The sequence below is a fragment of the Callithrix jacchus genome, chromosome 11 (genome assembly GCF_049354715.1).
Source record: "Callithrix jacchus isolate 240 chromosome 11, calJac240_pri, whole genome shotgun sequence".
Lineage (NCBI taxonomy): Eukaryota > Metazoa > Chordata > Mammalia > Primates > Cebidae > Callithrix > Callithrix jacchus.
In genome coordinates, this window is record NC_133512.1 from 60,477,672 (window position 1) to 60,494,980 (window position 17,309).

Here is a 17,309-nt window from a genome sequence, read left to right on the forward strand (position 1 = left end):
AAGATATTGTCCCTATACTAAAAGAATGTATAGTTGGCCAATAGAGATAAAGCTTGAGAAAATAAAAGAGCATGTTACATCTAATTAAAAGTAAAGAGCATGTAGAGAGATCGGGACAAAAGTCTTTCAACCCTAGCTCAATCACATGCAACTCAATGATCTTCAGTGCACTGTTTATCTTCTGTAAAATGAGGATAACGATATCACTCTCACAGAATGGTTGTAATGATTAAATAAGTTCAAACATGAAAAGCATAAAACACAGTTCTGAGCACCACACAAATGTGAACAAATACATTTTTAAATATATACACATATGTATATATAGATGTATATATACTTATATATGTGTATATATAATAGCTACATATTATATAATATATGCATCTATTATATATGCATATTCTCATACATACCTATACACATATATATGGATGTTTATATATACATGTGCATATATGTATATAAAATGTCATAAATTCTGAGGAAGTAACCAAAACAGAAAGATGCCAGTGAAAATAATGTCTAGGAAGATCTGAGATTTGAAACTAGTTATTAAAAATGAGGCTGGGCGCAGTGACTCATGCCTATTCCAGTGACAATTGCAGCACTTTGGGAGGCTGAGGCAGGTGGAACACAAGGTCAGGCATTTGAGACCAGCCTGGCCAACATAGAGAAACCCTGTCTTTACTAAAAATACAAAAAATTACCCGGGTGTGGTGGCATTTGCCTGTAATCCCACCTACTTGGGAGGCTGAGGCAGGAGAATCACTTGAATCTGGTAGGCAGAGGATAAGTGAGCCAAGATTGTGCTACTGCACTCCAGCCCAGGTAACAGTGCAAGACTTCGTCTCAAAAAGAAAAAAACATAAAAGAGGCAGTACTTCCTTATGATTAGGAGTATCATTCTAGAGTCAGCCTGAGTTTAAATCAAAGCTTCTGTTTATCATGGGTGTGAGACACTCAGCAATTGGATCTGTTTGTCATCTGTTAAACAAATGTATAAGTGTAACTAACTCATCAGGCCAATATATTGATTATAGAAACAATTTGAATAAATACTTAGCACAGTATAAGCCTTATATTACTATTATACTGTTAGTATGTTTATATTTTCTAAGTTTTGTTTGGGGTTATTTTGTCTTTTTCAGATTTTAACAGCAATATAAAAACGTGAAATTAGATTTGAATATCCTTTACTATGACAGTTTTAAAAAAAAAACTACACACATTTGCAGGTTAGAGTAGAAGAGTCTGGTTTGGGAATGGAGTCTCAGGGAGTTTTGAGGATTGCCCTGAAGAATGCTGGCCCCACATGGAAAGGGAAGGCCTGGCCTCCCATGACTGACACCCAAACAATGTAAATAAATAAAGAATGGGCCTGCAAAGCCCATTAAAAAGGATTTCTTCCCACAGGGAAGAGATGTAGTTATCTGTACCCAACTGAGTGATACACTATGTGGATAACAAGTTTTTCTTCCTATGGGACCAGTCTTGTGTTGCAAACTAAGAAGGGGAAAAAAAAAATCCTGTGTAAGCAGAATCCTCAGCCAGACATTTAATCATGGCCTTCTGGGGACACCAGTGCCCTTTATTGCTGACTTTTTTTATTTCTAAACTCCCTATGGCTCCATATTCCAGATAAGTTACTTGTTAAAAATAACGTTATTTGCATCAAACATACATTTTCCTTACTAAAAACAGGCACTGCTTTCTACTACAGATGGTGAGCTAGCTTCCTGACCTGACCTTCTGCTACTGTGTCTTTTGGATCTCTGCCTTTGGCTGGAGTACAGATGGACTAGTTTTTAAGTATTTGTTTTGTTATTGATAGAAAGTTTTATATATTTTCTGTTATAATTTTACTACTTTATAAAAAAGCAGTTATTTAAAATTTTACCAATTTATAACAGATAAATCTACCCCACAGATGAAAAGTAAATAACGCTTACTCACTCTCTAATGACATGTATTAACTTTAATTGCATTTACAGGGAGAGCTGATAGTGAGGCTTTTATTTTCACGTATTTTGCATTTGCTTTTTATTTTCTTCCTGTCAGGTTTTGTGGGAACCCATATTATCCCTGGAAAAACATTTAAAACTGCCACAGGCAGGCACTGAGGGCTTTTTGTTCTGTTTTGTGTGTTTTATTTTGTTTTGTTTTAGGTATTTGCAGTTGAAAGATATAAATCTGATGTTTTTTTCTTCAACTTTTATTTTAAGTTCAGGGATACATGTGCAGGATAAGCAGATTTCTTACATAGACAAATGTGTGCCATGGTGGTTTGCTGCACAAATCATCCTATCTCCTAGGTATTAAGATTGCTAGGTCAAATAGTATTTTTGCCACTAGGTCTTTGAGAAATCACCACATTTTCTCCCATAATGGTTGAACTAATTTAGACTCCCACCAACAGTGTAAAAGCATTCTGATTTCTCTGCAAACTTGCCACCATCTGTGTGTTTTTTTTTTTTTTTTTGACTTTTTACTAATAGCCATTCTGATTGGTTTGAGATGATATCTCATTGTAGGTTTGATTTGTATTTCTCTAAAGATCAGTGACGTTGAACTTTTTTCATGTTTGTTGGTCGTATGTATGTCTTCTTTTGAGAAGTATCTGTTCATGTCCTTTGGCGACTTTGTTGTTTAACAGAGTTGTTTTTCCTGTACATTTGTTTAAGTTCCTTGTAGATGCAGACAGATATTAGATTTTTTTTTTGAGTGAATAGATTCCAAAAATGTTCTCCCACTCTGTAGGTTGTCTGTTCACTATGATGATAGTTTTCTTTGCTATACAGAAGTTCTTTAGTTTAATTAGAACTAATTTGTCAAGTTTTGCTTTTGTTGCAATTGCTTTCGGCATCTCTGTCATGAAATCTTTGCCTGTGCCTATGTCCTAAATGGTATTGCCTAGATTTTCTCCTAAGGTTTTTATAGTTTTGGGTTTTACATTTAAGTCTTTAATACATCTTGAGTTAATTTTTATATAAGGAAGGGGTCCAGTTTCAATTTTCTGCATATGGCTTGCCAGCTCTCCTAGCACCATATATTAAATAGTGAGTCCTTTCCCTGTTGCTTGTCTGTGCCAGGTTTGTCAGAGATCAGATGTTTGTAGGTGTGTGGTCTTATTTCTGAATTCTCTATTCAGTTCCATTGGTCTATGTGTCTGTTTTGGTACTGGTATCATGCTCTTTTGGTTATTGTAGTTTTGAAGTATAGTTTGAAGTCAGGTAGTATGGTGCCTCTAGCTCTGTTCTTTTTGCTTAGGATTGTATTAGTTATTCAGGCTCTTTTTTGGTTCCATATGAATTTCAAGATTGTTTTTTCTAATTCTATGAAGAATGTCCATGGGAGTTTAATGGGAATAGCATCAAATCTATAAATTACTTTGGGCGGTATGGCTATTTTCACAATGCTGATTCTTCTTATCCATGAGCATGGAATGTTTCTCCATTTGCTTGTGTTCTCTCTGATTTCTTTGAGCAGTAGTTTGTTCTCCCTGAAGAGTTCCGTCACTTATCTTGTAAACTGTATTCCTAGGTATTGTATTCTTTTTTTTTTTTTAGCAATTGTGAATGGGAGTTCAATCATAATTTGGTTCTCTGCTTGCCTATTGCAGGAGTATAGAATTGCTAGCAATTTTGTGCATTGGTTTTGCATCCTGAGATTTGCCGAAATTGCTTATCAGCTTAAGAAGCTTTTGGACTGAGACAATGGGATTTTCTAGATATAGGAACACATCATTTGCAAACAAAGATAGTTTGACATCCTCTCTTCCTATTTGGATGCCCTTTATTTCTTTCTCCTGCTTTATTTCTTGTCCAGGACTCCCAGTTCTATGTTGAATAGGAGTGGTGAGAGATGGCATCCCTGTCTTGTGCCAGTTTTCAAGGCAAATGTTCCCAGCTTTTGGCCATTTAATATGATATTGGCTATGAGTTTGTCATATATGACTCTTTAATATTTTGAGGCATGTTCCTTCCATACCTAGTTTATTGAGAGTTTTTAACATGAAGGAATGTTGAATTTTACCAAAGGACTTTCCTGCATATATTGATAAAATCACGTGGTTATTATTTGTATTTCTGTTTATGTGAGGGATCATGTCTACTGATTTATGAATGTTGAACTAATATTATTACATCCCAGGGATAAAGCCTACTTGATCATGGTGGATAGGCTTTTTGGATTTGGCTTGCTAGTATTTAGCTGAGGATTTTTGCATGAATGTTCATCCAGGACGTTGGCTTGAAGTTTTTGTTGTTGTTGTGTCCCTGCTAGGTATGGTGTCAGGATGGTGATGGCCTCATAGAAGGAGTTGGGCAGGAGTCCTTCCTTCTCAATTTTCAGGAAAAGTTTCAGTACAAATGGTAATGGTAATGCACATCTCGTAGTTTCAAAAAGAATACGTCACTACAGGTTACTTTGCATTTCATAAGGTTTTTATGTAAATGGAATCATAGAATATGTACTATTTTTGTCTGACTTCACTTAGCATAGTTTTTTAGTTTAGTTGATTTTGTGCATATCAGTTCTTCATTTCCATTTTTGGATGGCACTCTGTTGTATAGATATACCACCATATTTTATCCACTCCCCTTTTGATGGATAATTAGCTTGTTTTCAGTGGTACTCTGAACTCAGGGAGGGGTGGAAGGGAAAGAAGGGGTAAAGGCGTTAAGGGGTGAAAGGAGAGAGGGAAGGAATTTTAAAAGAGCACTGGATAACTCTCAAAGGTGATATATACATTAAACTATCTTGATTTTATTGATCCATGAATGTATACATATGTCACAACTGGTTAAACTGTATACTTTAAATATCTGTAGTTTATTATATCTCAACAAACTGTTAAAAGTTAACGATGAGTCCAATTAATTTTTTATCCTCCTAATAAGAATCTTTAATCTCCCTTTTTTAGAAAAGATCTAGGCAGATATCATCTCACACATAACAGCATCCATATTTTTTAGAGTTTATAATTATTTTATATTTCATTCTAAAAATGAAAATTACGCTCATAGTTTCTGTAAATTATACCTTTCTGTGAGCAAAGTATAATTTAAAATGTAAAATATTCTTAGTGGATGAACTTCTAAAACATCCAGTTTAGATTTCTCTCTCTGCCACCTATCTCACTTTGACATTTCTTCTTTCTACATAAAGTCCTCAGGCAATTAATTTTCTCCTCTATCACAAGGCTATTTGTCCTGGTGGTATATTTTATTTTTACTTTATGGGAGTGGTAAAGAATGTTTAAGTTCATGATGCAAATACCACTGAATGTCATTTAAATACATTTTAAAATACTTTTTATTACAGAAAGCTTAAAATATTGCTAAAGTTATAACAAGTGCTTCAGTGGATTAGACAGTTAATTTATACCCTCTAGTTATAACCTTAAGAACTGATGAGTTATTCAGAATTTAGTTGATAGCAAACCCAATAATTTGTGGGCTATTTCTTACACTCTATCAGGGTTTATGAGGCCTTAAAAGCATTCAGATGGCAATTTTGTTTTATTAAAGATAATTTCTTGCACCTTATGGCCACTTGTCAGTGGCTACTGAGCTAATCAACAATCATATTGAAATTAATCACTTGTTTAAACATTTCATAGATTCATAATGAATACTCAATATTAAATATATTGACAAATCTTTATAATTTCAAATTTTACTTTTGTTAAATACATGTGATAATTTTGTCTTTTATATGGACACATTACATATTTAATTTTTAATTTATGTTGTTCTTGAAGTCTTTTTATTTAGGTTGGGTATGTTTTTTAGATTCTGTGTTTAGCAATCATTTACATTTCCTAAACCAGATGTATATCTTTAAAAATTCATTCATATGAAGAAAAGGCAACACAAGCATACTTTTGGAGATATCATAGTTCAGTTGCAGACCGCTGAAAATAAAGCAAACATTGCAACAAAGCATGTCATATGAATTTGTTGGTTTCATACATATATAAAAGTTATGTCTACGGTATCCTCTAGTCTATTATATGTGCAATAGCATTAGGTCCATAAAGCTATGTACCTGGCATAATTTTAAACTACGTTATTGAATGCTAACAATCATCTGAGCCTTCAGTGAGTCAAAATGTTTTTGCTGATGGAGGGTCTTCTTGCCTTGATATTGATGTCTGCTGACTGATCAGGGTAGTGGTTGCCGAAAGTTGGGGTTTCTGTGGCAATTTCTTAAAATTAGCTAACAATACAATTGACCACATTGATTTACTCTTCCTTTCATGAACAGTTCCTCTGGAGTATGCAGTGCTGTTTGATAGCATTTCGCCCACAGCAGAACTTTTGAATTTGGAGTCAATTCTCTCAAAACCTGCAGCTGCTTTATCAACTAAGTTTATGTAATGTTCTAAATCTTTGTTGTCATTTCCACAATGTTCACAGCATCCTCACCAGGAACAGATTCCATCTCAGATGTCTGAAAAAAACCCTTATTATTTATATAACAAGAGGTATTTCTTATTATTTGCTCATTCATAATAAGCAACTCCTCATCTGTTAAAATTTTATTATGAAATTGCAGTAATTCCTCCCTGTTTTCAGGCCCATATTTTAATTCTAGTTTTTTTTTTTTTTGCTATTAAAACCATATCTGCAGTGATTTCTTGCTGAAGTCGAACTCCTCAAAGTCAACTCTGAGTACTGGCACCAACGTATTTAAACTTCTGTTAATATCGACAATCAACCTCTTTCTATAAACCTGAATGTTCTTAATAGCACCTAGAACAATAAATTCTTTGGAGAAGGTGTTCAATTTACCTTTCCCAGATGCATCAAAGAAATAACTATTCGTGGCATTATAACTTTATGAAAGGTCTTTTATTAACTAATAGGGCTTGATAGTTGTAATTACTCCTTGATTCATAGACTACAGAGTAGATGTAGTGTTAGCAGGCATAAAAACATTTATTTTAAGAAAGAAAAAAAATTTATCTGAGGAATTCCACCTCTTAATTATCAGTCCAGAGAGAAATGGGAATGAGGCAGCCGTCACAATCTGCTCCCGCCCTTGAAGCTGTTTGCTGAATGCACTCTAGACTGACTGTCGCCACAAATAACTGTAAATTTTTTTGTATTAAACTGAAATTTTCTAAATATTTTATTACATTGGCTAAAGGTATCAATGTAAGAAAAAAAGTATTGAATGATAAACTCATTAAAGTAGGATAAAAATATGATGGCCTGTTTATAATATTTTTAATTAGGTAAAATAAAGTAAAACTTATGTAAAAATTACCTAAAATTTTTCATTAAAAATTTAACATGGTAGATTACATGGTTTAAAAGACATGCCTTAGTGTTACAGCTGTTTTAGAATTTGTCTAGCAGGTTTTCTTTTTTTTATCAGAAACCTCTCCAACCAACACATACACAAAGATGATACAACTATTCTTCTCAGAGAGCTCTTTCAAGTTACAAATCTCTCTTTACATGCATTCTTTTTCTTCTAAAAGTTCTCTCATTTGAGCCTCCTAGAAGTTTTATGTTTGCTACTTATCATTCTATTTAATTTCTCTATAAAGTCATCCAAATAGCTGTAAATTAACCTAAGAATGCCACATGCTGGACACTGTAGCCCATACACTCTAGTTCACAATGTATAGACAATTACTAATCAATGTCATCTCTGTAAACCAATGAGGATTCCTGAAAAATAACTTGGTATCAGCCAGCTCCTTGTTGCTCTTTTTTGGCTCTCAAATCTTGCTTGTAACAAAGGCCAAATAGAGCTCATACCACAAGGTTACTTGAGGCAGAGGCTTCCAAGCAGCTGCTTCATCTTGGTTGAAGTAAACTACCTAAAATTCTATTTTGTGCCTTGGCTTCTTCCTTTAGGTCAACAGTCTCCTTATACCTCTTACTCAGAACTCTTGGATAAATAGGTACATTGTCAATAAGCAGAAACACTGTGAAATAAATCTTTTTATTCTGAGTAATTGGGCTCAACAGTGGGCTGAAAGTATTCAGTAAGCCATGAGGTAAACTGTTGTGCTGTCTTCCACACTTTGTTGTTGCATTTATAGTGCACAGAGTAGATTTAGAGTAATTACCAAGAGTGTAGGATTTTCTTAATGGTAAATGAATGCTGGCTTCAACTTAAAGTTATCAGCTTAGCTTAGGCACCTTCATCAATGATCTCAGCTAGATCTTCTGGATCACTTGCTACATTATCTACATCATCACCTTGAAACTTTAATGTTACAGAGATGGCTTCTTTCTTTAAACCTCATGAACTAATCTCTCCTAGCTTCAATCTTTTCAGCTACAGCTTCCTCACCTCTCTCAGCCTTCACAGAAATGAAGAGTTAAGTTCTTGCTTTGGATTAGGCTTTGTCTTAAGGCAATGTTGTGGCTGGTTTGATCTTCTATTCAGTCCACTCGAACTTTCTTCATATTAGCAGTAAGGCTGTATTGCTTTCTCATTATTCATGTGTTCACTGGAGTAGCACTTTCAGTTTTCTTTAAACTTTTTCTTTTCATTCAGACTCTGCTAACTGGTTCAAGCGGCCCAGCTTTCAGCATATTTCAGCTTTTGACATGCCTTCCTCACTAAGCTTTCTAGCTTTTGATTTAAAGTGAGAGAAGTCTGACTTTCCCATTACTTAAACACGTAAAGGTCATTGCAGGATTAACTGTCGACCTAATTTAAATATTGTTGTGTCTCAGGGAATAGGGAGAGCCAAGCAGAAAGAGAGAGATGGAGGAACTGCTGGTCAGTGAAGCAGTCAGAACACATAAAACATTTATTGGTTAAGTTCACAGTCTTATATGAACATGGTTCTGGTGCCTCGAAACGATTACAATATAAACATAAAAAAATCACTGATCACTGATCACAGATCAATGTAACAGATATAATAATAATGAAAGATTTTGAAATACTGTGAGAATTACCAAAGTGTGACACAGAGACAAGAAGTGAGCACAGGCTGTTGGGAGAACAGCACATGTAGACTTGCTTGATGCAGCATTGCCACAAACCTTCAATTTGTAAAAAAAAAAAAAAAAAATACAGTATCTAAGAAATACAAAGAAATGAAACACAATCAAATGACTTATCCCACCCACACAATCAAATGTGGTATAAGTCCTGTTTTCAGGTAACAAATCAAGGAGACTTCTGGTCTGTACCAGGCCTTACTACCAGCTAGAAGTGTAAAACTTCCTTCATTCCCAATTTTCTACCTCTAAAAGAGGGATTTGTTTAATTGACAAGTTTCTTTTGACCTCTAACACAGTGTCATTAATTTTTGTTACTTTGGAACAGGATTCTTACTTGTCAAAAGTTATTTATGTTTGAGGAGAAAAAGAAGTCAGTTAATATGATATTTTTGACAATAGAAAGTGGAAGTGAGACAAGAATTTGGGAGAAAGGAATCTGAATATTTAGCCTCACTAATTTCCACAATGATTTACTCAGCAGAACAAATGAATCCTCACTTGCTTCTCCAACCTTTTGTCACTGTAGACAATGCCGAAGGCACAAGAAGAGATTACAGTTAATTTTATGTCTCACATTAAAATCTTCCAAATACCTTTCATCTAATAATTTGTGCCAAAAGACATCTGATTTACACTTACAGTCTGAATGTGTGAAAAGCACTTGTTTAGACTGTTTGTTACTTTATTTTTGTTTTCTGTATAGTTTGTTTAGAGCTCCTTTAGTTTTTACTCATTCAAGATAAGTGATTAAAATGTAATGATTGTACTGATGTATTTTCCCATTTGCATTCGACTACTGAGAAGGAATATGATCCATCAATATTTGTACAAAATAAAATATATTCTCTTTCATTTAAATGAGTGTCTATGTCAGAAATGAAAGGAAAAGATTTGGAAACTGAAAGGGTCAATGACAAGCATTAAGGGCTAAAATTAATTCCCTGCCAAGGTTTTTGCATTTCAAATGTAGAGCCCCACATAGCAACATTCCAACTCTAGTGTTGAAGATTAAGCCAAACTCTTAAAAATCTAAGGACTCTCCTATTTGTGCTTTTGCAAATAAAATGCTGAGAGTAACTTTGGAATTACATTCAACAAGGTTGACAGAATATATCAGATATTGATGGAAAGATTTAGATTAGAAAGGCAGGGGCTAGAGAAGTGGTTTGCCTGTGGATGTCCCTGAGATGATTGTTTCCTCAGGGAGATTACATTGCAAAGGGCTTTTATTATTTTCAAAGTAAGCAGAAGAAAAATGATTTTCTCAGCTCCTCAAAAATGTATTTATAAGTACAACACAACTACTAAGTCATATTACTCCAGGCTGATGTAGGTGAATAAGTATTTCGTTTTCTTTTTCTGAACAACTTTTTAAATCAAGAACAGATTACTATTGCAGAAGGAGTGAAAGTTATTTATTTCAAAACCAGGTGGCTGGAAGAGGGTTTAACAGGAACTATTCCTCAGGCAGGAGCAAAATTGTTTGCCCCTTTATATACAAAAGAAGATTGGAGAAAAAAGTAACATTTAAAAGGAATGCAAATATGGGAGAAAATAAAATCTGAAAGTATTCATACTTAAGCACTTAGTTTTGGCTACCTGCATTTGGCTACATGACAGAAACTGCTTTATTTCTTGTTTTCACAACTGTTTTCTGCTAATATGGTGCTAGTTCTTATAAAATAGTATCATATAAATCTTACTGTATGAAATAAGCAAAGACTTTTTCTATATAAAATAAAAGTTATTATATCTTCTTATTCACCCAAAGCCTAACCTTTGGTAGGACAGAGCAAACTTCCTTCTAAAAATTTATCCATTTTATTTTATTTTTTAGATTGAAGAGGTATTAGTCCTTTAGCTATACTCTGTACAATAATATTTCTAAGATATTCTCATTCGTGGTTGGGAAAATTTGTTTTGTGAATACTTTTATCTTCTTTATGCATAAATGATGTTTTTGTAATTTGTATTTACAAAATTATTTTATCACTATTTAAATGGATAATATGTGCATATTCTTTTTGATTGTTAATTTTTCATATTTTTCTTTCCGAGAGTTAACTTTTCACTATATAAGTACCAACTTCAAACAGTTTTACATGTCAATATGTGTGTACAGTCATAATAGATTTCAATCTAAGACCATATTATTCTACATGACTTACACAGTTTTGGATACAGTAAATCTTGTATTAGCACTAACTTTTTTAAGTCCTGTCTTTCCTTTTTTTTTTTTTTTGAGACAGAGTCTCAGTCTGTTGCTCAGGCTGAAGTGCAGTGGTGCGATATTGGCTCACTGCAACCATGCCTCAGCCTCCCTAGTATCTGGGATTACAGGCATGAGCCACCACAGCAGGCTAATTTGTGTATTTTTAGTAAAGATAGGGTTTTGCCATGTTGGCCAGGCTGACCTCAGGTGATCCACCTGCCTTGGCCTCCCAAGGTGTTTGGATTACAGGCATGAGCCACCATGCCTGACCAAATCCTGTCTTTTTTATACCTCCTTTTAGTTACTTATTTTGAAACTTGAAGACAAACTTTCTCTCACCTGTATTATTTATTGAACTAACTGTTTTATAAATGGGTATATCTAAGGTACACAGAAAAGGCACAGAGTTCCCATAGCACAGGGGTGTTCTCTCTGTTGCCACTGTTTTATAGAGCAGTCAAACTTCATGGTCACACCATGCTTTTCCTGCTTCTCTGGAAGAATATTTGCTACTTCAACAAACATTTTGTATCTTCTCAGTGTAAGACTTCTATGTTAGATACTCTATCTAAACTACACCTTTCCTTCAAAGTCCAAATCAAGTTTATAACTTAAGCCATATGTTTATTGGACTCTTAGTCCCAAACTACTTGTCCCTTTCTGAAATTGATCTGTTCACATACATGGTAAGCCATAATTACATCTGTGCACCATTCTCTAATTGCTTTCTTTAAATATGCTTTATTTTGCTCATTATTTTGTAAAATTCAGAAGACTCTGCTACTTCTTTTGTATCCCTTAGAGTACCTAATTCAATAATGGATTCTTATCACTATCAATACTCATCAGCTTAAGTCCTTAGTTAAGTCACTGTTAGCTTAAGATCTGTATAAGCCAAGTCACTGTTGAATCCACATAAATATATTAAAATTTTCTCCCAGATTTTCTGGAATAGTCATATATGCTATATAGTTGCCCATAGGAATACACGTTTTTGTCAAAATGTACATTTCAATTAGGTTTGGCAAACATGTTAATTATCATATGGATATTAAATTGACATCTAAGTTAATACATAACTTGTGAGTTGTCCCAAATATGGTTCTCTAGAGTAACTTGAGTCACTCTCTAAACATGATAAAGAGTGGATAGAACTTGTATAAAGATAACATGGAATCATAGAAACTACAGAAATCAATACTCAAATCCACTTCTGTAGTAAAGGGAGAGAATTATGAGTATTCCTTAAATACCAGAGAAACGTATGCACTAAATTATTATTAATAAATAGAAAGCATGAAATTACATGAACAACAAACTCATAAAGAACTAAACATAAAGAACTGATATTTAAAGTTAATTTACCCCATCATAAACACTATAGACTACATTGTTAACCACATTTTCTTCCCCAAGAGAAGTCTGAGGGGAAATAAATGGCTTGTGTAGGATCACAAGCCATTTATTTTTTTCTAACTGTTACCTAATCTGTAAAATGAATATAGAACCTGGATTCCATAAGCTGCTGGACTAGGTTTGCAGGTTTCTGCCTTATATATCAAATGAAAATCTAGAAATGCATTTAAATGAGATCATATGAAAAGGGCATTGTTTTAATTAAAATACATGTGTAAGATTGCAGTTCTACCACTCCATAAGTTTGTCCATGGTACTCCAGATCATGTCTGCATGGTGTGACTGCTCAAGCAGGCCATCTCTAAGGGCTCTTTACACCACAACCTAAATGAGTCCATCATTTTATTCTGACTTTATTTGGAGCCTGCCTCTGTATATCTAACTTAGAACAGACCAGCCTTTGCATGACAGAGAGCCAAGAAGCTGTTTGCCTGTTTACTGGTGTTTGCTTGGTTCCACAGTGACATCAGCTAATAAAAAGGCTAACTATACAAAAGACTGAAATTAAGGACCCACAAAAAAAATTTCCAGTGTTTGTCATTTCTGCTGAGTTCTGAATGACTCACATCTCCCAAAAAGATCCTGAATTTGGAAGCTGTATATTCAAATACCAGAAGGATTTAGACATGAATGTGCAGACGGAAGCATAAATAAGATGACTGTCACTGATTTATTTTTCTTCACAAAATGAATGCTATGATTCTAGCTAATCTCGTTACAGCCATTGTGCCATAAAAGAAGGTATTATTTGAAAATTAAAAGCATTCAACTTTTTATTCACATCTAAGATTTGCTCTATCTAAACTTGTGGATATACTTAGGAATGCAGTATTTGAAGCTAAGGGGGAAAATCTTTAGATACATTGAAAAGAAATCTTTCCCACTTAGAGAAAGAAGAAATAATTTTTAAAAGAAAATTATTTTTGCAGACTTTTAAATAATCAGTATTTATCCTTATTTCTCTTCTGCATAGATGAACAGATCAAATTGGATTACTCCTTCTGGGTTTTCAGGATCTCTATTTAGTCTCTAGTTTATTTTACATATGATTGCCATAAGATGAATACCATTTAGGTCACTTATCTAATGAACAACATACAAATGTGTAATATCCCCAGGATCTCTCTTCAGTACACTTTTCAGTGTGTTCCTCAGGTGCTCCTATACATAGCTTATGTTCCTGTCAAGGTTTATGACTCATTATTAATATTAATACCCATTTTTTTTCTCCTCTGCACCTTGTTCTAACTCTTCTTTCAGGAATGCTATTCTCATGTTGCCACATGCTTATATTTTCCCCAACATGAAAGGCTCAACTTATTAGCTAGATCTGTTGATGATGCCTTCTCTGGTCACTTTTCTCAAAACTAATTTTCACCAGATATGCGCCCCCACTGTATTTTATTCCCTCCATGTATAAACTGTACCAATTTCCTAATTTCTTCCTTGCATTTATGCCTGTCTTTAGTATACATTTATTGAAAACACAGATAATTCATTCACTTCAGTATCCTGCTAGAATTTCACAAAATTTCTGGTCCAGAGAGGACATTTAATGTACTCGTATACATATTTTTTTTAAAAAAATCTTCCCCTAAGAAATGGACAAAGAAACTAGATGTAGGCAAAGTACAATTTTGTGCAGAAGAAGGCATTTAGTACTCAAATCAGAGTATATGAGTTAGCAATAAAATATTCCATTCAGCCGGGCGCGATGGCTCACGCCTGTAATCCCAGCACTTAGGGAGGCCAAGGCGGGTAGATCAGGAGGTCAAGAAATCGAGACCATCCTGGTCAACATGGTGAAACCCCGTCTCTACTAAAAATACAAAAAATTAGCTGAGCACAATGGCGCATGCCTGTAATCCCAGCTACTCAGGAGGCTGAGGCAGGAGAATTGCCGGAACCCAGGAGGCGGAGGTTGCGGTGAGCCGAGATCGCGCCATTGCACTCCAGCCTGGGTAACAACAGCGAAACTCCATCTCAAAAAAAAAAAAAAAAAAAAAAAAAAAAAAATCCATTCAATTCTAATAATTTTCAGAGAATAATAATTTTCCATAACCATTGCACAACTCTATACTAACTAATATTGTGGTAATGCAGACACAAAAGAAACTCAACTCTCTCCGAGTTCTCTGGAGGAACAGGAAATTTTATTTTGTACAAAATCATCAAGAAAAAGTCAATTTAATTTTTCATTTTTTATGTAATTTCAAAATTGTGCTTCTGATAATTAATTACAAAGCGCATTCCCTCAAGAGTGTTGGTCAACAGCAAGAGGAAAATATTAATGGGTTTTTATTAACATGGAGAGTAGCTACAACTATGTTAGCCTTCCCTTACAATGTTTTGATATATATTGAACTAAATTTTTCTACAGTCACATATAATTTCATAGGAAAATAAGCTGTATTAGCAGTATTAGGATTGCTGAAAAGGTCAAGTTCAAATTAACTTAGTCATTGGAATATGTGCTTTAACATATCTATAAGTGTCTTTTACATGACACCTCAATTTCTAATGCATAAATTCTATCCATAATACCATGCTTCTTAAAAACAGAATGAATAAAAGTTAGTGATTTGATATCTATGATTAGGCAGCACACCTCTTTATAATAGCACCTTAAAGAAAGGGTAATTTCCTATTTGATACTGTTTGAATTAAATGTCATTTGCTCAGTGTCAATTTGTTGCAGTTTTCATTTCAATTAATAGTCAATTCAGAAAGATTACAGGTTGCAATATTAAAGCATTTTATTTGATTCATAACAGAGAACAATCTAGCACATTAAAGTTCTCTTACAAAGCTGTTCGTAGCACATCTTTTTTTTAAAGCACATATTTTATTAAAACATAAGTTATACACAATAAGGGAACAAATTATGAGGTCAATGAGTTTTTACAAAGTAAACACATCCTTATAGCCAGAAACCTAATCAATAAATAGAACATTAGGGAGGAGATAAAACAAGATGGCTAAATAGAATCCTTCAGTGATTGTCGCCCCTGTAGGAAGAGCAAATTGAACAATTATCCTCACAAAAAATACCTTCATAAGAGCCAAAAACCAGGTGAGTGTTCGCAGTACCTGATTTTAACATCATACCAAGGAAAGAGCCACTGAAGAAAGACAGTCTTAAATTGTGAAAGCACCCCTCCCACATCCTGCAGAAGGGTCTGCATGGCATGAGGAGAATCTGTGTGCTCGGGGAAGGGAGACTCCAGAGATTGTAGGACATTGCATTGGAACTTGGTGCTGCTCTATCACAACAGAAAGCAACACAAGGAAGAATTTGGCTTACACTCATGATAGGAGCATTTAGACCAGCCCTAGCCAGAGAGGAATTGTCCATTCCAGTAGTCAGAACATAACTTATGGCTAGGCCCATAAACATGGTCTAAAGTGCACTGGGGTCCTACATAAATTTGAAAGACAGTCTAAGCCACAAGGAATGCAATTCCTGGACCAGTCCTGGTACCATGCTGGGCTTGGAATCAGGGGACTTGGGGTGCACACAACCTAGTGAGACAGCAGCCAGGGCAGCCAAGGGAGAGCTTATGTCATCCCACCTCCAACCCTAGATAGTGCAACTCACAGTTTAGGAAGAAATTCTTTTCTCCCACTTGAGGAAAGGATAGAGGAGAATAAAGAGGACATTACCTTTCAACTTGGATACCAGTTCAGTCAAAGTAGAAAAAGGTACCAGGCAGAGTTTTAAGGTCCCCATTTTCAGAGCAATACCCACTTACAGAGCATTCAGGCCAGCCCCAGCCAGAGGGGAACTGCCCATCTCAGTTGTTCAGAACCTGAGTTCTAGTAAGCCTCATCACCACAGGCTAAAGCACTCTGATGTCAATAACCACAAAAGGCAGTCTAGAATACAAGGAATGCAATTCCTGGGCAAGTTTTGGTGTTGTGCTTGGTTTAGAGGGCACATGACCTAGTGAGCCAACAGCCAGGGCAGCCAAGAGAGTGCGTGCATCACCCTTGCCCCAGTAGCAGGCAGTGCAGCTAAGATTTCCAGGAGAGACTATTTTCTTCCACTTGAGCAGAGGAGTGGAGAGAGTAAAGAAGTCTTTGTCATACAACATGGATAACAGCTCAGCCAAAGTAAAATAAAGCACTAAGCAGAGTCCTGAAGCCCCTGTTCTAGACCTTAGCTCTTGGACAACAATTCTGGACACACCTTGAACCAGGAGGGAGCCCATGACCTTGCAAGAAAGGACCTAGTTTTCTCTTGGGTCTTGAATATACATCAGCAGCATCCAGGGAGTACCCACAATTGGCATGGAGTGAGGGTGAACATGGGGAAAGACTTACTCTGCTTGATGAAAGGAAAGAGAAGAGTAAAAAGGACTTGGTCTTGCAACTTGGGTCAAGCTCAGCCACAGTAAACTAAAGCACCAAGTAGATTCCTAATGTTCCTGACTCCAGGCCCTAGCTGCCAGACAGCATTTCTAGACCAACAATGGGCCAGAAAGAAACCTGTTGCCCTGTAAGAAAAGACTCAACCCTGGCTGGATTTATCATCTGCTGACTAAAGAGCCTTTGGGCTTTGAATAAATTTCAATAGTAGCTAAGCAATAGTCAACACAAGCCTTGAGTGAGACTCAGTACTGTGCTGAAATCAAGTCTGATCCAGCACAGTCCCAGTGTGGTGGACACAGGGATTTCTGTTTCACTCCTCCCCTAACTCC

General features: G+C 35.3%; 1 protein-coding gene and 1 non-coding gene across 2 annotated transcripts in view; one reads left to right on the forward strand and one right to left on the reverse strand.

The window, feature by feature from the left end:
• ZNF804B (zinc finger protein 804B) overlaps nt 1-17,309 on the reverse strand; it is a 576,730-nt gene that overhangs the window by 131,496 nt on the left and 427,925 nt on the right. The window lies entirely within an intron of this gene.
• Nucleotides 7,334-7,394, forward strand: LOC118143967 (U7 small nuclear RNA). Its single transcript, XR_004728445.2, has one exon. It is a non-coding gene; the product is annotated as a U7 small nuclear RNA (small nuclear RNA).